The following is a 21,138-nucleotide window of genomic DNA, read 5'->3' as shown; positions in this document are numbered from 1 at the left end:
AGCCGGTAGTCAAATAAAAGCCGGGTCTCAAATAACAAGGGTGGATAAACTCCTGGTGCCTGTCGTATAATATGCATGTCAACTAAGCATAATGTACAACCTTTCAGTTCACCAAAAATATGAGCACATTCAATGAATGGCGCTCTTTTAGCGTGTTCGTGCACAACACTGCATGTCACATTCAAACACTGATGGCAGAGGCTACCATGCTAGGTGACAATTGCTCATCAGAAAGAAACTAATCATTCACACACACTCACACAACTCTTGACAAATTGTTGCGGGTGGTGTAATGTTTGGCTGGCTGCACATACTGTACTCTGCAGCTGTCAGAAACAACTGCTCTCATGGCATGCATACAAGAGTTTGGTGATACTGTAGGAGTTTTTAAATAAACAAGTGCCCTTGTATTTATGCCTTATTAATAGTGGACCCTGTAGTGTGGGGTTTCTTTGACTGATACTCAGGACTTCGCTGTTTTCCGAGATACATCACATGGATATGTTAGGTGTATGTTACATGTAAAGGCTTTGTATACAGCAGTTTTGTAGACGTGACACAGAGCTAACATCACATCATTTGTTGAAGACGAGATGATCACCAAAAGGAAAACTCAAACCCCATACATACAGTAACTTGCTTAAGTACAACTGTCAATGCTAGAGAGGTTATTTATATTTTTTATGCTTGAAAAGCTATGTGATCACAGGCCACATGGCATTACATCCCATGTCATCCATTCTTTCTTTTGCTCTCCACTGTAAAACTCTCTCATAGTGTTGATTGGTCAGTAACTGTTTTGCCCACATGTGCTCAGAAATAATGGGTCTTTGGCTGGGTAAGCTCGTTAAGAAAAACACCAAACAGCATCATAAAAACTAATACTGCATGTACCTGTGGGTTTGTGGTCAATAAAGCAAGCACCTTGACATTCATGACCTATGCTGTGAAGAGATTTGGTGTTAAAATTGGCAGTGGCTTTAACATTGTCATAGAAATGCTTTTTATCAACTTTATTGTCCTGGCTTGTTTCAAACAATAGTAATTCCACATAGTTTGTGATTCTGATTTTGAAATTGTTGTTTGACCTTTCCAGGATAGTGATATATCACAAGATGTGCACTCTGAACACATACAGTATGTACCCCAATATATAACTAAATCTTCACAAAAATTACAAAAATATTGAATTCATCAAAATATGTTGTGTATGTACCAATTTGGCTGATGATCTACAAACCAACATCAACTTCCCGTCATTGACTGCGTTTACATGCACACTAGTATCCCAGGTTTGAGTCTTATCCAGGTTTTGGGGTTTTCATGGAACAACTTGATTGTTAATCTCCTTGTATACATGACCCTTGAGCGGAAATGATTAGTCGATTAAGTGATTAGCCGATCGACAAACACAATTTTGATAATCAGTTAATTGTTTTAAGCCATTTATCAATGGAAAAACATCAACAATTCTTTGGTTCCAGCTTCTCTGAAATGAAGATTTTCTGTGTTTGATTTCATTGTAAACTGAATATCTTTGGGTTAGTTGGGCTGTTTATCAGCCAAAACAAGACATTTGTAGACGACATCCTGGACTGTGGGGAAACTGTGAACTGGGATTTTTCACGATTTTGTTAAGTTTAACAGAGTAATTATCCATTTATTCAGAAAATAATGGTTGGATTAATCGACAATGAAAATAATAATTAGTTGCAGCCCTACATGACTAACGTTATGCAGGTTTCTGATAGTGGGGGCTCATTGATTTGCATTTGTATTATTCCTCGGTAGTTGTAAGTTTCATGTATACTTCTGTGTTAGGGGTTATACCATACCTAGGTTGACTACATGTGTGGGCTCAAAGCTGCCGACATGTGCCTCTTCAAAAATGTAACTACATATTGGGGCTACGGCAACAACAGAGATACGAGATTGCAAGAACTATTATTGGTCAGGTTCAGCTGCTTGTATTTTCTCCTACAAATTTCTGATGCCGGTAGAAATTGATCAGAGTGAAGACAACATGAAGCAAGTTAAACAATAGACTCAGTTATCTGCTACTGTACTCTTCTCTAACACAGATGTAGCAGAGACCTCTCCACTGCAAACATTGCAATCCCTGCTCTTTATCACAGTGAGTGAAACAACATAAATACAGCAAACACATGGAATAGTCTCATATTTAGTAATGAAATAAGGCAGACCCTCCCGCCGTTGGTCGAATCACAAAGTAAATGACAGCCTGTATGAATGAAACACAGCAACTGTGGGGAATATCATTAAAGCACGATATGACAATGTAAGATCATCCGTCTAGTGTTGTGGAGGTGATATCAACGGGAGAACTCCGACGCTTAACTATAAATCAAAACCTGTGCCATCTACAGTGGGACTCCCATTAACACCTTGTGTCGACCATGAATCCAGCTACAGTAGCCATGTTACCGCTGTTTTTTCTCTCATGGCCTCAGTGAGCAGAGTCTGTAATCAGTGGAACTTGTCTGGTGCATTGCTGTCCAGATTTTGCAATACACTCTTTCATTTCTCTGTCGACGGAGTTATCTCAGCAGTTGAGGATAAACCCAGTTTAGTTAATTTACCACAGCATTTACCTCTCTGCTTAAGCCTGACACATCAAATAATAGCCAGAAAATTCAAATTTTTTTTAAACTGAAGTGTTTATTGGACCTTTTTTTGACAAAATAAAAAAAATAATGTTTTTTCCCCCTGTATCATATTTGATTCATCAGGCTTTTATGGCAATTTAATGATCACAGCAATATTTATTTTATGAACAAAAACAAATTTGTTTGATTCATTTGATTTAGTTCAGTTTCTGCTCTTTGCCATCTAAAAATACACACAAAAAACAAATTATTGTGTACTCTGAATTTCTTCTCTGAATTGGTCAATATAACATACAGTTTATGCCAATGAATTGTTTTAGTGAAAAAACAGACAATTATTAACAAGTGAGCCATTGCAACATCCAAATGATTATCATGAGAGCAGGTTCCATATATAAATAAAACATATAAATATCTTAATTTCCACTAAATATATCTTAGGATGACATTTTAATCTTTAATTTGTTTAATTAAATCATCAAAACAGTGTATTCAGCATTGTGGTAGGTATAATGCGGATGCATCATGAAATTCAATGACGATTGAGGGTTTTATTAATCTATATACCTGAGAAATATGGTTAGCTTTGGAAAGCTCTCCCCTGTCTGAACGGTTGGCTGATGTAGACCTCACCCGTTTTTATATATAATATAAATAACAAAAAAATATGACTGACACTGGGATTCAAACCCACTGCTGGATGTCCAGCAAGAGACAAGAGAGAGGTGGAGATATACAGTGGTGTGAAAAAGTATTTGCTCCCTTCCTGATTTCTTTTTTTTTTTTTGTCACACTTAAATGTTTCAGATCATCAAACTAATTTAAATATTAATCAAAGTAATAACGCAAGTAAACACAAATTGCAGTTTTTAAATGAAGCTTGTTATTATTAAGGGAAAACAAAATCCAAACCTACATGGCCCTGTGTGGAAAAGTGATTGCCCCCTAAACCTAATAACTGGTTGGGCCACCCTTAGCAGCAACATCTGCAATCAAGCGTTTGCGTTTGCAAACTTGCAATGAGTCTTTTACAGCGCTGTGGAGGAATTTTGGCCCACTCATCTTTGCAGAATTGTTGTAATTCAGCCACATTGGAGGGTTTTCAAGCATGAACTGCCTTTTTAAGGTCATGCCACAGCATCTCATGGAACTCTGTCATGCCACAGCATCTCATGGAACTCTGCCATGCAGGCCATTTTTGTCCAGTCCCTTTCTTATGGTGGAGTCATGAACACTGACCTTAACTGAGGCAAGTCAGGCCTGCAGTTCTTTGGATGTTGTTGTGGAGTCTTTTGTGACCTCTTGGATGAGTCGTCACTGCGCTCTTGGGGTAATTTTGGTTGGCCAGCCACTCCTGGGAAGGTTCACCACTGTTCCATGTTTTTGCCATTTGTGGATAATGGCTCTCACTGTGGTTCACTGGAGTCCCAAAGCTTTAGAAATGGCTTTATAATCTTTTCCAGTCTGATAGATCGCAATTACTTTCTTGTAATATTAGTATCTGTTCTTGAATTTCTTTGGATCTCTGCATGATGTCCAGCTTTTGAAGATCTTTTGGTGTACTTCACTTTGTCAGGCAGGTCCTATTTAAGTGATTTCTTGATTGAGAACAGGTGTGGCAGTAATCAGGCCTGGTGTGGCTAGAGAAATTGAACTCAGGTGTGATAAACCACAGTTAAGTTATGTTTTAACAGGTGGGGCGATCACTTTTTCACACAGGGCCATGTAGGTTTGGATTTTGTTTTCCCTTAATAATAACAACCTTCATTTAAAAACTGCATTTTGTGTTTACTTGTATTATCTTTGACTAATTAAATTAAATTAGTTTGATGATCTGAAACATTTAAGTGTGACAAACAAAGAAATCAGTAAAGGGGCAAACACTTTTTCACACCACTGTAGTTCAGAAATAAAAGTAAAGCCTCTAAACGGTAAAAAAGTTTAGAGGCTTCCACACAATATCAATTAACAGTGTGCCATTCTGCAGGAACGTCACAGGAATGAACTAGGCAGTGCTAGTAAACAAACACTTCGCTAAATGGAACACAGCAAACCATTCTCATTTACTACACATAACTTTGGCAATCAAAGTAGTATGCTTATGATTAACGTTACAGCTTTCAATAGAGCTAACATCAGCAGCAAGCAAGCAACAACGTGGCTGTTACTAAAAACAGAAAATCCGTATTTTACAGAACAAAACAGAGAATCAAACACTCAGTCTTTATTTTTCTGTGATAACTGGTAGGAAACCAATAAACGTAAATGAAAGATTGTCCTTTTTAACAATACCCGCTGTATCAAATTTGATACACACATTTTCAACACAATTTTACTATAAAATAAGGTACGAAATATGAAGTAATTATAAGTTGCTTTAATACAGTAAATATTCATATTGAAATATCAGTAACAATATAAATGTTATTCTAACCGTAACTTTTTCAAAATTTGCAAAAACTTGCAAATCACAACATGACAGCAGCCATTTTGGATATGGCATTCAAAGGCCCGGTATGGCCTCCACCAGAGGACAGAAGACGTGTCAGATTGCATACAACAGGTTTTTCAGGAAAGTACTGATCCTGTTGATGACGTAGAGGTCTCAGAAACTGGCGTTACAGGATTTACCTTCACCATCTGATAATGGAAGACAGGAGCAACAATGAAATGTGTTCTCTTTATTACTGGTGGCAGACGTTGACTTTAATTTTAGCATGTAGATCATCATTAATTTATCCTAATTTTTTTGTTTTACTGCCGAACCACAAATTTTTTTGTGTGTGAGCATGCTCCAACGTGCTTTGCTGCTCCGTCCCATCGTCTTACTTTTTCCAACTTTTAGCTTTCCTTTTTCTTCAAAACTTAAGTAAACTTTTGTGTAAGGGTAATTTAAACTAAGCTCTTTACGAAAATGAGAGTACAGAGTGTTTTGTTTTTTTGTTTTTTTTCTCCTGCTACTCGGTCAGGGCACCGCTGCAGAACAGCTGTTTGGCCGCATTGTTTACACCAGGGAACAGCTAATCACGCTGAAGCTGAGTGGCATGGCACCCAGGACAACCAATATCCCCACTGAGATCTGAAGGAGGACACACAGAGGATGCAGAGGTGGAACGAAGCGGCGAGCAAAGAGAGAGGGGTCCAGACAAAAGAGACTTAAGAATAAGAGATTTAAGCCGTGTCTGCCTTCTCTTGTCATGGGCAACGTGAGATCACTGGCGAATAAAATGGACGAGCTAATGGTGTTAGCCCGGAGTCAGACGGAGTTCTGTGAGTGTAGTTTGATGTGCTTCTCATGGCTACACCAGGATATCCCGGATCATAACGTTTCCATCAGCGGCTTTCAGACTGTTCGGGCTGACAGGGATCACACCGGGAGCGGTAAGCGGAAAGGCGGCGGGCTTGCTGTTCTGGTTAACAAGGGATGGTGTAACGCTGGTCACGTTACTATCAAGTAGAGTATCTGTAGCCCGGACATTGAACTGTTAGCTGTGGGACTCCGGCCATATTGTCTGCCACGTGAATTCTCACATGCCATTGTTGTGGCTGTTTACATCCCCCCCCCGCTAACCCGGCATCGGCGTGCAACGGCATTCACACCAACAAAGCACAACTCCAAACTAAACACTCCAGACTAAACACCCGAGTGCCTTCATATTAATTTCCGGTGACTTCAACTATGTCAGTGTTTCAACAACACAAGTGCTATCCAGTGCTATCCTGTATGCTGTTGCATGCTGGGGCAGCAGGTTGAGGATAGCGGACACTAACAGGCTCAACAAACTGATCTGTAAGGCCAGTGACTGTGGCTGTGGAGCTGGACTCTTTGTCATTGGTGTCAGACTACATGCCATCTTGGGCAGTGTGTCCCACCCACTCCATGATGTGCTGGTAAAACAAAGGAGTAACTTCAGTGGAAGACTCATCCCCCAAAAATGCACCACAGAGCACCACAGGAAGCCATCAAACTCTTTAACTCCTCCCTCTAAGTGTCAGTCTATATGACCCTAAGTCACTAAACTGGACATTGGACCATTAACATCACTGCAATACTTGAAATAATTGTGCAATATGCTCTGTTTAATACTCCTGTGCAATATACTGTTTTCAGTTTAAAATTCCCTATTTATTGATATTTATTCATGCTTCTATTACTGCTGTGCAATATCCACCGTCTCATAATCATCTCAATAAGCTACACTTAACTTGACAGTACTCATTATTGCACTATTGCACGCATTGCTTATTACTTATATTATTACATTGTATTATACCGTACATACTTATCAACCTCTAAATCCACTTTGGTACTTACACTTATTTTAGCTTTTATACTTATATCCACTTTGTACTTAATTTATCTTACCTGTATTATAGTGTATTATATTTTGATTTGCTTAGCACTTGTATTCCTTCTATTCTCAAGTGTGCATTGATGGGATAGTGAGCAGCTGTAAAGAAATCGTTTCCCCTCGGGGATCAAAGTATTTCTGATTCTGAGATGAAGCGCCTGCCCACATAGCAGACAGTATATCTGCGCATATCTGCATAACATTGTACCTACCAATATTTAGTATCTTTAGTTTTGGTAGCGTGTTTCAGAGGTCAGAAGTCAACCAAAAGGACTTTTGTTTATGGTGGAATCATGAAGTATCCTGACCTTTCCTTTCCTTTCACCAAAAGCTTGCAGGCTGTACCCATGCAACAGTCAGTGTGAATCCTGCTGCTGTGTCCTTGAGCCAGTTACTGAACCTCTCTCCAATGAGAAAGGCTTCAGTTAAATGCCAAAAATGACTACGCTTCCTGTAGGTTTTTACAACCCTTCATTTTTATTCACTTAGTTGTTCAGTTAAGTTAAAATTGATTAGGCAATATTTTTGTGCCGTCAACGCACACACTCTACCCTAAAATGAGAAAGCAGGTTAAAAAAGTTTAGCTGAAATACAAAACAATAGGTGTTTTCAGAAGCTTCAAGCTTAAAGTGTTCTTGACTCTCTACAAGAGTTGTATACTTCGATTTGAGCAGATTCTTCCTTGCAGATCCTCTAAAGTTTTGTCAGACTTGAAGGGGATTATTTAACTGATCGTCAGCTCACTCTACAGTTTGTTTTGGAGCTCAAGTTCAAACTTTGGCTGGGTCATTCAAGGACACTCAAACTTGAAGCCACTCCAGCTTTGCCTTGGCTCGGAGCCTCGTCCACTCATGCTCTTCCTGTCTGAGGCTGTGTGCGCTCTGCAGCAGGGTTTCTTATAGGATCTCTCTGTATTTGGCTCCAGTCATATCCTCAGTCCTGACCAAACTCTCAGTCCCTGTCAGTGAGATCCATACCCAAAGCATTATGTTGCCACTGTGCTTCACAGCAAGAAAGGTGTTATCCAGATGTTGAGTACTTACTCACTTACTGGTGTTTCCCAGGTATAGTGGTTGGTATTCAGGCCAGAGGGTATTCTTTAATCAGACCAATAATCTTTTTGCACATGCTGAGTCGTTTAAAGGACCACACCAGTAGTTTGACAATATAATCTCAACTCAAGGTCTGCTTGCTGGCGATGGAGATGAAGACCGTTAGATACAGTTGAAACGTGGCTCAAACTACTTTTTCCAAGGTCAAGAATGAACTTTCGCACTCAACCACAACAGTAGATTTCCATGTTTTGGTAACTAAAAATTGTCTGTACTTAGTTTTGCATTCTTGCTGACCACTTTCCAAAGAATATCATCAGTCTGTGTGTGTGTGTGTGTGTGTGTGTGTGTTGTTGGGGGTATCAGCAACAGGCGAGCCCCCAGACCCTGTTTTAGGTTAAAGTTCTCCTATTGAAGTCCTGTATAGATGCTAGTAGCCTACCTACACCTTTTTGGCTAAACAACATGGAACTTTGTGTGCAGTTTCTCAGCATTCACTTCACTTACACTTCATTAAGACAGATGCAAATGATATTAGAGACAAAGTGTAATGCTTTAAGTATGCCATTCAACCATAATGTTGGAAATGTGAGTGATGAGACAAAAAGTTATGAAATATCAGTAATGTTATTGATGTGTAACAGTGAAGAGTTATGTAGCTGACTTCCCCATACATCAAAAAAGTGATTTTAAGAGAGAGTGGGCAAGCCAGGGCAAGAAATGAACCTAAAACTGCTAAAACAGTTACCTACTAAAGCAGAGAAACACTCACCAAGAGAAAATCACAGACTTTCTCTCATGGAGTTTTTAAGTTTTTAATAATTTAATTTTAAAGTCACTGTTCAAAGAAGTGGTAGCTTTGCTATTATATGGGGAGCATTTCCAACTTTATTCCAGCAGTTAAATAATACCAAAACTTTAAAGCTGCTCTAATCAATATTTTTCTATTAACAATGGATCTAATGACTGTGTAATGTGAAAGATGGCGCTCATATTGATGAACCCACAGAGCATTATCACAATTATCAGGCTGCAGAAAGAACATTTAGTTGCGGCTAGCGTTAATGTTCTGTGGCCATCAATAGTTTAAGCTAATTTTAGGTAAGGGCTAGCCTAGGTAGTTAAAGCTAAAGTTAAAACTAAAAATATTTTTATATTAACAATGGATCAAATGACTATGTATAAGGTGTTGCTTATAGTGACGAACCCACAGAGAATTATCCCTGAACTTTGCAGTTCCCCTCAGCTCTATGGAGCGTTTTAGCCTCTTTTGGTTCATTCTTTTGGTTTTACAGTTCAAAGCATTTGGTACAGTCTTCTCACTCTCCTCAACCTCGTTTCCAGCAGCAGCAGCAAAAAAGCTTTGATAAATCCACTATACACAGTTAGCAATTAGCTGATGAACATAGTGGAGCATTTAGCAGCTAAAGAGCTATATATTTTTGGGACCAAAACAGAGCTAGAAGAGTGGTGAATATTGGACTTTTCATTTGGCTAAAAACACAACTCCAATGAATGCTGATGTTGCTCTGTGTCTGCTGGGTGTATAAATAGGTGATAGTTTGCTAATATGTTTGTCATAAAAATGTTATTGTTGTCTTGTTCCTCTGGGGGAAAAAAATTACATATATTGCAGCTTTAAATAAAAATGATTTCTGATACTCTTTAATAGCCAAACTTGGGTGATTTAAATTCTGGTTGAAGGTGGAGGTCGGATGGTTGGCGCTTGCTAACATTTTTGTTTAGCTGTCTGCAAGGCTTGAATCACTGTAGGAAAGAATTTGATGGTGAGGTTAATGGGTTAAATGAACATTCTCATTCTTCTTTGTGAAGTGGCTGTATGTAGCCATATTGTTTTCAGTCACGCTTCTTCACCCTCCTCTCATCTTTGCTCAGCATATCACAGCCAGACACTTAGACAGAAGGAAGTAAAACAGATAGCTAGGCAGAAAGGAAGCTGTCAGACTGTGCCCACACAGACACACGACTTACTGTCTTCTGGCATCATGTAGACTCTGTATGGACCTGTGTGTAGGATTGTGCAGAAGAACACAAGTTGTGCAGAAGAACACAGGTTGGCCAGTCTTCCTTGTATTCTCTGTTTTTGCCATGAGGTGTACTTGCTCATCCCTGTCATTCTGCTTTCTCTTCCTGTGTCACTTCTTTTTTCTTTTCTTGTTCCTGTACCGTAAGTTGGTCTCTAGTACATGAGTGTGTGTGTGTTTCTGTGGTTGTTTAAGTCATTTGAAGAGCAAAGAAAAAAGAATTCTGCAAAACACTGAATTCTGAGTGATGTGAGTGGTTATTTTGCAGACTTTATATTTACTTGTCAAATAGATGCTGTGGCATAATTTGATATTTTTTTTAAGACTTAAAAAGATGTACTTTCCAGATTAGCTTAATGAAAAAAATATAGGCGCTTTGAGTAGTCAGAAAGACTAGAAAGGCGCTATATAAGTACAGTCCATTTGCCATTTACCATAATAATAGCACATTTGTTTCAGCAGGGCTTCAGAGGAAGTGTGCATTCAAAGTTGTACTAGCAATTCCTCAAAACCTTGAAAATGGATTTAAAAGACAGTATGCTTGTTGTGAGAGAATGAGACATGGGGACTGCTCGAATCATTGAAAGGCTGTCAGAGAAAAATCCCAGTTTTGTGTCTTCGCAGTGGGATTTTCAGAGAAGACACATTAGGCTAATTAGATTTCCAGACATCTAAGCAATCAGATGATTCAGCCTGATTTGGTGGAAATAGCTGAGAAGTAAACCAAACGCTTCAGTGCTAGTTCTGCCACAGGCAGTCTTGTACCTTTTAACCTTTTTGCTGCAATTAGATTTATGTCAACTAAACCCTGTGTTGAAATCTGCTTTGGGGTCGAAAATGAAAATCAGAACCTAAATCACAATCTGATCTTATTAAGATCTTATTGATTACTTTTAAGGCTCTTCATGGCCTGGCTCCAGACTATATTTTAGATGTTGTAATCCCTTATGAACCTTCACGTAGTTTGAGATCTTCGTGCAGGGGTCTCCTGTCTGTTCCTGAGTCCAGGATGAAAACTAAGGGGGACAGAGCTTTTGCTATCAGGGCCCCAAGGCTCTGGAACAACCTGCCCGAAGGTGGTGGTATTTTATTTCTCTCTCTGTGAAGCACTTTGTACTTTTTGATAAGTGGTCTATAAATATTATTATTATTATAAATTAAACAAAATGTCAATATTTGTGTGTTTGATATATGGAATGCACCCAGTAATATGTGTAAAATATGATAGAAAATCATCTGTGCAACATAAATGCTTTTCCTACACATCCCCTCCACCTGTCTGCATGTCCCAGCAGCTCTGGGGTGATGGAGCAATCACCCACAGGAGGTGGGTCTGAGTAGCAGTTTAGCCAAAGATATGAATGGATGACAAAAAAATTTGCCAATCAGCGTCCTCAAATCGTATCCGAAAAGGGCGATATTTTTTATTGCCCCAAGCGAGCCACTGCTATAGGTCAGGACCCTCTTTTATACAGTCTATGGTCAGGACCTCTACAGGTGCCATTTTAACTACGTGATAATGGTGAGCGTAATCATTAACTTACTCCGCCCAGACCCAACGTTAACTCGGTAAAATCTATTCCAAGATCGGTTTGAGAGGAGAACTTTGGCGGAGAAACTACAAATGAAAGAGCTGGGCCCAGATCAACGTGACCCTGCAATCAGAAAGCAGGCTAGCTAGAAAGGCAAGCAGTGTATGTGATGCTTCTCTCGTAGCTGCTACACCAGAAAGGCCTGGCTAGCTGTATACAGTCATGCTAATGCCTTATGTTGCTTTCCATGCTTGCTTTTTTAAATAAAGGGGACAGATCCAGCATGGACAGTTACAGGAGTGAGGGATATGAAGCATCTGTCTGAGAAAGTAAGGAAACATGAGAACACCAGGGCACACATGGATAATTCTGTCACGCTAACGTTAGCCACAATAGGCAGAGTAAACATCGCTACACAGCTGGATGATGGCCCCAGGATCGTGGTGAGGAAACACAGTGAGGAGGTGGATAAAAACAGACACATTTTATCCAAAATAATTGATTGTGCGACGTTTTGTGGGGCTTTTGAGTCGGCCTTGCGTGGTCATGACGAGACTGGCAACCCTGGCATTTTCAGGGGATTGGTGGATTTTGTTGCCTCCCTAGACAGCGTGCTGGAGGAGCACCTGCTAATGTACCGTTTTAAAGGCAGTCAAAGACGGTACAAAACGAGCTGTTGGACTGCTGTCAGTGCTAAAGGATTACATTCTGAAGGAAGTAACGAGCGCTGATTTTTATCGCCATTCAAGCAGATGAGACAACTGACATTTCCACCTACTGCCAGCTGGTGCTTGTGCTAAGCTACATTGACACCAACAGAAACATTACACAGCTGTTTTTCCGAGTCCATTACCATTCAGAACACAACTGCCGACACCGTCGCTACAGCGCTTCAAATGGCCAATGATCAGCACCAATGTGTGTTTTTTGCGCAATGTGTATAGTTGACATTGTAAAACAAATCTCAAATTCTTCCTTGTGTGAGATGTCAATTGATATTTACAAGATTGTTTATGTTATTATTTTAGGTATTTACTTACTGTTTTGTATTGGTTATCAGGAACCCCACAATTTATTTTTGAATCTATTTAAATTTTATTCACTTCTGAGAGAGTTTTGAAGCAGAAGTTTGCTGGAGTTTACGATCTCCACACCTCAGAGCACTTGACTCCCATGCTTATGTCCTTTAAAGAGTCTGAATAGCAACTTAACACCAATAACTGCACTTAAGGTTTACTTTTCCTGATCTTTACCTCCCTATTGGTTTCCCCAACAACACAAGATCCATAGGGGCATCTCAAGAAATAAATTTAATTTAATAATTTTCTATTATATGTTTTCTATTATACTGAATTCACCTGTGTGGGTGAACAAAATATGATCTACTGATGCGTTTATCAAGGCGTTACCTCCGAAAACCTCCCCCTCCTGGCAGTCCAAAGCTCCTCTGCTAGGACTGCTAAGTTAGCTGCACAACTAACTAAGCTAACTACCGTTAGGTAGTTAGCAGCAGTTATGACCTGATATGTGATATGCTGCTCCCTATTTTTTGGAGTATCAATTCTTACATGTTGCGTCTTTAAGAACATTTAATAATGAGTTGATTTTTAATAATTTCTAGAATTATTTCAGTTAATATATTTTACACAATTTATTCATAATATTTAATTTTTACATTTATTTATTTACTCAATATTGAATGCATTTGGGTTACATACTGCAAAGCAGTGATGCAACAGTAATTTCAGTGAATGAACTGCTAACAAATATTCAAAGTGTGTGACTGTGGTGTCTGTCTTTTGAAAATTCAGCTGTGCACTCTAAACTTACTTAGCCTCCAAGGTTGACCGTTTTTAATTGCCATTTCGGCAAAACCACATGGAACTAATGTGTGTTGTATTTTGGTTGAAAAGAAAAAGTTCTTTGACATTTCTCTAAGAGGGACCCCTGTGGATTGGAAAACACTGCTGTTGATCACAGAGGTTACTGTGCAGCATACAAATTTAAAGTTCAGTGAGGAGAGCAAACTGTGCAGCAGTTCTCAGAAAAACACACACACACACACACACACACACACACACACACACAAATAAAAGTGTGGCAGCCAGAATTAGTGTTTTTCCAATATAAAAGACAGGCAGGGTGCCGGTGTGCAGATTTTAAGTAAAAGCTGTAGTCTTGTCTTACATCAAGTTAACCTTTTATTTTTTCAGCCTGTTATTTGGCCTTCTCTTGTACACAACTGTTCTTTTCCGAAACATATAATTTGGTCAACTGCCTGACACCTTGACCTGAGCAATTCAAACAAAAGCAATTGTCTACAGTCGTCTTGTGGTGCAAAACCAAACAAGAATTTGGAAAGCCAAAATCTAGGAAATAATTTTTAAATGCTAAAATACAAAATTACAAAGAATAATAAATTATAGATAAACTGATTTGTTCACTCAATTGCACTCATACATACAGTATTCCATAACTGCAGTGTTGAAAAACATTATGCCAGCCAAATGAATAGATTATCTTTTATACAGGCTGAGGCAATAATGTGACAGCATAGTATTGTATCAGTGGAAAGTATGCCCAGTGTGCCCTGATGACTGGGCAGTGATGAGCTTATTACACGTCAAGTAGCCCACACTATCTCTAATCTTCCTTTAGGTAGCCTAATCCTCTTCTAGCCTTGGTAGCAAGAACACTGTTACTTTTCATTGTCATACTTTTTACAGTGCTTATTCATAATAGGGGTTTCAATGAGAGAGCACAAATGTGAGTAATACATTTGATTTGAATATTTTTACTGTCTAAGCTGGTTTTTGAAATGTCAGCAGTATGTTTTATGGCCCAAAAAATCCCCCTCTCACCCCCCCGTGGGGTAGTATGTAACATCCTTTAGCACAGGTCTGTATCAGAATCAGAAATACTTTGATCCCCGAAGAGAAACTCTTTGTTACAGCAGCTCGCCTTTACGTCAGTGCACACAGGAGAAAGTACTAGCAAAAAATATAATACAATACACTATAAAAACAGATCAGAAAATAAATTAAGTACCAGGTGGGTATAAGTATAAGATAAAATAAGTGTGAGGTACCAAGTGGGTTTGCCGGTTGATGATGATAATACAGTATAATAATACAATGTAATAATATAAGTAATAAGTAGTGGTGCAAGTACTGTCAAGTTAAGTGTAGCTTATTGAGATTATTAAGATATTGCACAGCAGTAATGGAGGTAATACACAGAATATTGCACAATTATTCAAGTATGGCAGAGATGTAATGATCAATGTCTAGTTTAGTGACCTAGGGTCAAACAGACTAACCCTTAGAGGGAGGAGTTAAAGAGTTTGATAGCCACAGGCAGGAATGACTTCCTGTGGCGCTCTGTGGTGCTTTTTGGTGGGATGAGTCTTCCGCTGAAGGTGCTCCTTTGCTTGACCAGCACGTCATGGAGTGGGTGGGAGACACTGCCCAAGATGGCGTGTAGTTTGGCCAGCATCCTCCTCTCTGACACAACCGACAAAGAGTCCAATTCCACCCCCACAATATCACTGGCCTTACGGATCAGTTTGTTGAGTCTGTTGGCGTCCGCAACCTTCAACCTGCTGCCCCAGCATGCAACAGCATACAGGATAGCACTGGCCACCACAGACTCATAAAACATCTTCAGCGTTGTCCGGCAGATGTTGAAGGACCTCAGCCTCCTCAGAAAATAGAGGTGGCTCTGGCCATTCCTGTAAACAGCTTGCGTGTTCTTGGTCCAGTCCAGTTTATTATCCAAGTGTACTCCCAGGTACTTGTAATCCTCCACAATGTCCACACTGACCCCCTGGATGAAAACCGGGGTCACTGGTGCCTTGGCCCTCCGTAGATCCACAACCAGCTCCTTAGACTTTGTCGCATTGAGCTGCAGATGGTTCTGCTCACACCATGAGACAAAGTTCCCCACCACAGCCCTGTACTCAGACTCCTCACCACCGCTGATACATCCCACCACAGCAGAGTCATCAGAAAACTTCTGAAGGTGGCAGGACTCTGTGTGATAGCTGAAGTCCGTGGTGTAGATGGTGAAGAGGAAGGGAGAGAGGACAGTCCCCTGAGGGGCCCCAGTATTGCTGACCACGCTGTCCGACACACAGTGCTGCAGGCGCACGTGCTGAGGTCTGCCAGTCAGGTAGTCCACAATCCAGGACACGAGGGGGGCATCCACCTGCATTGCTGCCAGCTTCTCACCCAGCAGGGCAGGCCGGATGGTGTTGAAAGCACTGGAGAAGTCAAAAAACATGATCCTCACCGTGCTTGCCGGCTTGTCCAGGTGGGTGTGGATGCGGTTAAGCAGGAAGATGATGGCGTCCTCAACTCCCAGCCAGGGCTGCTAGGCGAACTGAAGGGGGTCCAGGAGGGGTCTGACCATGGGCCGCAGCTGTTCCAGCACTAGTCTCTCCAGGGTCTTCATTATGTGGGAGGTCAGTGCCACCGGTCTGTAGTCCTTGGAGCCACTGGGACGCGGCGTCTTCGGCACAGGAACGTGGCAAGATGTCTTCCACAGAACAGGGACCATTTGAAGACACAGGCTCAGGTTGAAGACATGTTGAAGGACTCCACATAGCTGGGGGTCACAGGCTTTTAGCACCCCGGGGCTAACGCCATCGGGGCCTGCAGCCTTGTTTGAGTGGAGTTTCATCAGCTGTCCTCTCACCTGGTCAGCAGTCAGGCACACAGCAGAAGTTACAGGTGGGGGAGGTGGGGAGTCATTAGTGTGAAGAGGGCTGTTAGCCTGATGGGTAGGGGGGAGCAGAGTACTCAGAGGAGCTTGAGGGCCGACAGCAGCTGAGTTAGAGGGGGGATGAGCAGGAGCCGGTGTGTCAAATCTGTTAAAGAACAGATTAAGTTCGTTGGCACTGTCCAAGCTGCCTTCAACTCCTCTGCTGCCAGTCGGTCTGAAGCCAGTGATGGTCTTCATGCCGCTCCAGACCTCTCTCATGTTGTTCTGCTGGAGTTTCCACTCCAGCTTCCTCCTGTACTTCTCCTTGGCCTCCCTGATTTTCACCTTCAGGTCGGCCTGGATAGCCCTCACCTCCTCCCTATTACCATCAGTAAAGGCCCTCCTCTTGGCATTCGGGATGTCCTTGATGTCCTTTGTTACCCAGGGTTTCTTATTTGGATAACAATGGACCATCTTAGTTGGGCAGTCGACACAGGAGTTAATGTAGCCAGTAATGCACTCAGTGAGCCCCTCAATGTCCTCTCCATGAGGCTCACAGATTGCATCCCAGTTTATCACCTCAAAACATTCCTGCAGTGTCTCATAGGCGTTCTCTGACCCTCTCCTCACCGTCCTTGTGGTCATGGGCTGCCTTTTAACCAGAGGCACATAGCAGGATTTAAGGTAAACCAGGATGTGGTCTGACCTACCCAGAGGGGGGAGGGGGGAAGAGCTGTATGCGTCCTTAACGTTAGCATACAGCAGGTCCAGTGTCCTCTCCTCTCAAGTAGGACAACTCACATACTGGGTGAAATTAGTCAGTGTTGTTGAAATACTGACATGGTTGAAGTCACCCGAGATTAATATGAGTGCACTCGGGTGTTGAGTCTGGAGCTGTGCTATGGCGGTGTGAATGCCGTTGCACGCCGATGCCGGGTTAGCAGGGGCGGGGGTGTAAACAGCCACAACAATGGCATGTGAAAATTCACGTGGCAGACAATATGGCCGGAGTTCCACAGCTAACAGTTCAATGTCCGGGCTACAGATACTCTGCTTGATGGTAACGTGACCAGGGTTACACCATCTCTTGTTAACCAGAACAGCAAGCCCGCCGCCTTTCCGCTTACCGCTCCCGGTGTGATCCCTGTCGGCCCGAACAGTCTGAAAGCCGTCGATGGAAACGTTATGGTCCGGGATATCCTGGTGTAGCCATGAGAAGCACATCAAACTACACTCACAGAACTCCGTCTGACTCCGGGCTAACGCCGTTAGCTCGTCCATTTTATTTGCCAGTGATCTCACGTTGCCCATGACGAGAGAAGGCAGACACGGCTTAAATCTCTTATTCTTAAGTCTCTTTTGTCTGGACCCCTCTCTCTTCCCTTGCCGATTCGTTCCACCTCTGCATCCTCTGTGTGTCGTCCTCCAGATCTCGGTGGGGACATCGGTTGTCCTGGGCGCCATGCCGCTCGGCTTCAGCGTGATCAGCTGTTCCCTGGTGTAAACAATGCGGCCAAACAGCTGATCTGCAGCGGTGCCCTGACTGAGTAGCAGAAGAAGTTCCACGGCGAAAAAAAGTACCAAAACACTTTCTACCCTCATTTTCGTAAAGAGTGTAGTTTAAACTATACTTACACACAAGTTACTCAAGTTTTGAAGAAAAAGGAAAGTTAAAAGTTGGAAAAAGTAAGACGATGAGACGGAGCTACGGCAACGGGCAGCATGCGGGCTGGCGCATGCCAGTGGATGTATGCATGTATGCCCTATGTGTACATTTAGCTTTACCACAAAGATCACATTTTTGCACTGATAGATTTACAATAAGTGCAGCCCTTGATACTAGGAGAACGCCATCATGCAGCCTCATGCAGTTGGCTCTAAACTGGTTCTCATCATTTTTAGCCACACTATCGACGTGGCTCGGGGGATGTCAATGTTGCCGGTCTGTCACTCGGCCCACCACTTTGGTCTAGACTGAAATACTTGAAATGCCATTTTGTACAGATATTCATGGTTGCCAGAGGATGAATCCTATTGACTTTGGTGTTCCCCTGACTTTTCTTCAAGTTCCATCATAAGGTTGATGTCTACTATCAGATGGATTGTCATGAAATTTAGTTTCTGCAAAACCATTGACATTGCCATCAGTGCTAATTAGCACTGACATTGACATGCTAAACTTAGATGGTGAAAATGGTAAACATTATACCTGCTAAACATGCTGATCACCACAAGTACATGAAGTAAAAGTTACTTTTACGCCAGATGTAATGGGATACACATCTTTCAAAAAGTTCAACTTTTGTCTCGTCAGTCTGCAGAGTATTTTCCCAAAAGTCTTGGGCATCATAAAGATGTTTTCTGGCAAAAATGAGACGAGCCTTAATTTTATTTTTGCTCAGCAGTGGTTTTCGTCTTGGAACTCTGCCATGCAGGCCATTTTTGCCCAGTCTCTTTCTTATGGTGGAGTCATGAACACTGACCTTAACTCAGGCAAGTTGGATGTTGTTGTGGGGTCTCTGAATGGCTGAACAACAAAATGAAGACTTTGGAGTGGCCTAGTCAAAGTTCAAAGGGGCAATCACTATTTCACATAGGGCTATGTAGGTTTGGATTTTGTTTTCCCTTATTAATAACAACCTTCATTTAAAAATTGCATTTTGTGTTTACTTGTGTTATCTTTGACTAATATTTAAATTAGTTTGATGATCTGAAACATTTAAGTGTGACAAACATGCAAAAAAATAAGAAATCAGGAAGGGGGCAAACACTTTTTTGCACCACTGTATTTGCATCATCCATCTCGCCTGCTTTGAATATGTACCTGAGGTACCTAATTTGAGACTCGCTTTTTGATAGTACTGTAATGGTTCCAAATGGACTGACTTGGTGCCTTCGGCATTGTATTTCTGTTTATGTTCTGTCATTATTTTCTATGTACGTATCAAATGTTCTTGGATGCAGAGATACGTATTGACAAAGTGTTGACTCTTTGAAACCCTGTTCCGTGCAGAAAAGCCTCACATTAGTGATTTACATTCGGGAACAATCCAATTCTTTTCAGCGGCTCTTTGGTACGAATAAAGGGAACCGAGTCGTACTTGTTGAGAGCCATCGTTTTTATCGTTGTGCCCAAATTTCAGATAAGCCTAGTAACCCCCGTCCCCCCAAAAGGAAAAAAAGAACAGTGAGCTGTTCGTTTGACCGTCTGTCAGAAAGGAACAGAGCTGTAAGATCCGGCTCCCCTATTGACTCAAATGACTGAAGACCAGGAACAAGTTACAGGTATTCTAACAGTCATTTGACATTTCTCATTTGGCTCACACAGACTGCTTGTCTGACCTGTTTTTAGATGTTTACAGCAGATAATCTTGTGTTTGCCATCTTTATGCTGACACACACTTCCTTTACTATCCTTCACTGAGCAGGCAGCAACATTTAAACACATATATAATCTATTCACTGTGTGGTTATCTTTTAACAACTATTTAAAATTAGCTGCACAAAAGTAGCATCAAAGGGAGGCCTTAAAGTAAAACCTAATTTATATTGAAATGTGCATTCAGACCACTTGGATCAAACTGTGCAGCCTGGCCTCGTTTACCAGAGTTTACCATCCTCAGAAACAAATAACTAAAGTCTCCAACGTTTTCATGTGACTTGCAGTGAATGGGGTTATGCATCTGACACAAATTGACTGACTGAATTTACTGTGCAGTGATCTACAGTGTAATAAACTAATGTTGTACCCTTTCTTTCTCTTCTATGTGACTGGATTGTGATAATCAACCACTGACACCACTACAGGTAAGTTGTGATCTCCTTTTATTCCTTATTGAATATGAACTGTATACCTATGTGGGGATCTTCTGAACTTCACCCAAATTCAGTTTTTCAGGTTTAAGTCAAATTCATTATGGAAACCTGTTAAGGACCAAAAGCTGGTCAGATATATTATCTTGATTGCTTATTCTTTGATCAGAAAGTTCCTGATTATAATCAGAATTTTGCCAGTTAGATTGTAATTTATTTAGGCAAAGTCTCTATATGGCTGCTTATGTTTAGACATCATTTAACATTGTAGAACTTTGGCTTCATTTGTTAAAGGAAAAAAATATATTTCCTTAGAAAAATTATTTTGTGTATCACAAAGTAAGGTATCAAAAAAGAGGTGTGGACTTCAATCACAAATCTGGTGACTTTGACTATCACCAATGATTTGTGACTTCACTCAGAGGTTAGCCTTTTGACTTGGAATGACTTGATATCTTCCCCAAGCCCAAGACTTGAAACATATATTATAAAAAAGTGGGCCATGAGTCAATTTGTTCCTGGAAACAGCTATACTTTGAATAAATGCAACAGCAGCCAATCACCTCGTGTCAGTCCAGACCAGACTGTATATAAAGATGGATGAAACGTCTCCAGTTCCTCCCAAAAATGAAGCCAAAATATCCCGGATACGGGTGCTGCCATCTTGCGCTGGTGACGTCATTTGGAGCCAGAGTCTGCGCAGTAGTGATCAGGGTCGGAGCAGCAGTATCGCGGTCCCGCCGACTCAATCGCAAGCAGTGCTTGGCTGTCAATCATGATGTGAAACCCCCTTTATATAGCCTCAAATAACTAATTAAAACCAAACTCACCAGAAAAATGAACACTTGGACATGCATCAGCTAGATATGAACTACCTAAAATGACAGAAACCATCTTTGGGAAATATTTTTTGACATGTACTTAAGCTCGGCTCATGTCCCATCCGCTCCGTCATAAAGGGTTTATGACCTATACTGCAGCCAGCCACCAAGGGGCGATTGAGATGTTATTTATAG

General features: G+C 41.1%; 1 protein-coding gene across 14 annotated transcripts in view; it reads left to right on the top strand.

Annotated features, from left to right (window-relative positions):
* Nucleotides 1-21,138, top strand: part of thrb (thyroid hormone receptor beta) — a 112,036-nt gene that overhangs the window by 8,544 nt on the left and 82,354 nt on the right. For 2 of the 14 annotated variants that reach the window (XM_044171194.1, XM_044171190.1), the window contains exon 1: nucleotides 10,087-10,105. The exons of 10 other annotated variants lie outside the window; for them this stretch is intronic. The gene's annotated coding sequence lies outside the window, so the exon portion shown is untranslated. Of the gene's footprint in view, nucleotides 1-2,081; nucleotides 2,135-10,086; nucleotides 10,106-21,138 lie in introns of those variants that run through there. 2 more of the 14 variants (XM_044171200.1, XM_044171189.1) reach the window with 2 other exon arrangements.

The sequence above is a fragment of the Siniperca chuatsi genome, linkage group LG17 (genome assembly GCF_020085105.1).
Source record: "Siniperca chuatsi isolate FFG_IHB_CAS linkage group LG17, ASM2008510v1, whole genome shotgun sequence".
Classification (NCBI taxonomy): Eukaryota; Metazoa; Chordata; class Actinopteri; order Centrarchiformes; family Sinipercidae; genus Siniperca; species Siniperca chuatsi.
Note: the sequence above shows the minus strand (reverse complement) of the source record. Positions and strands in the feature narration are given on the sequence as shown.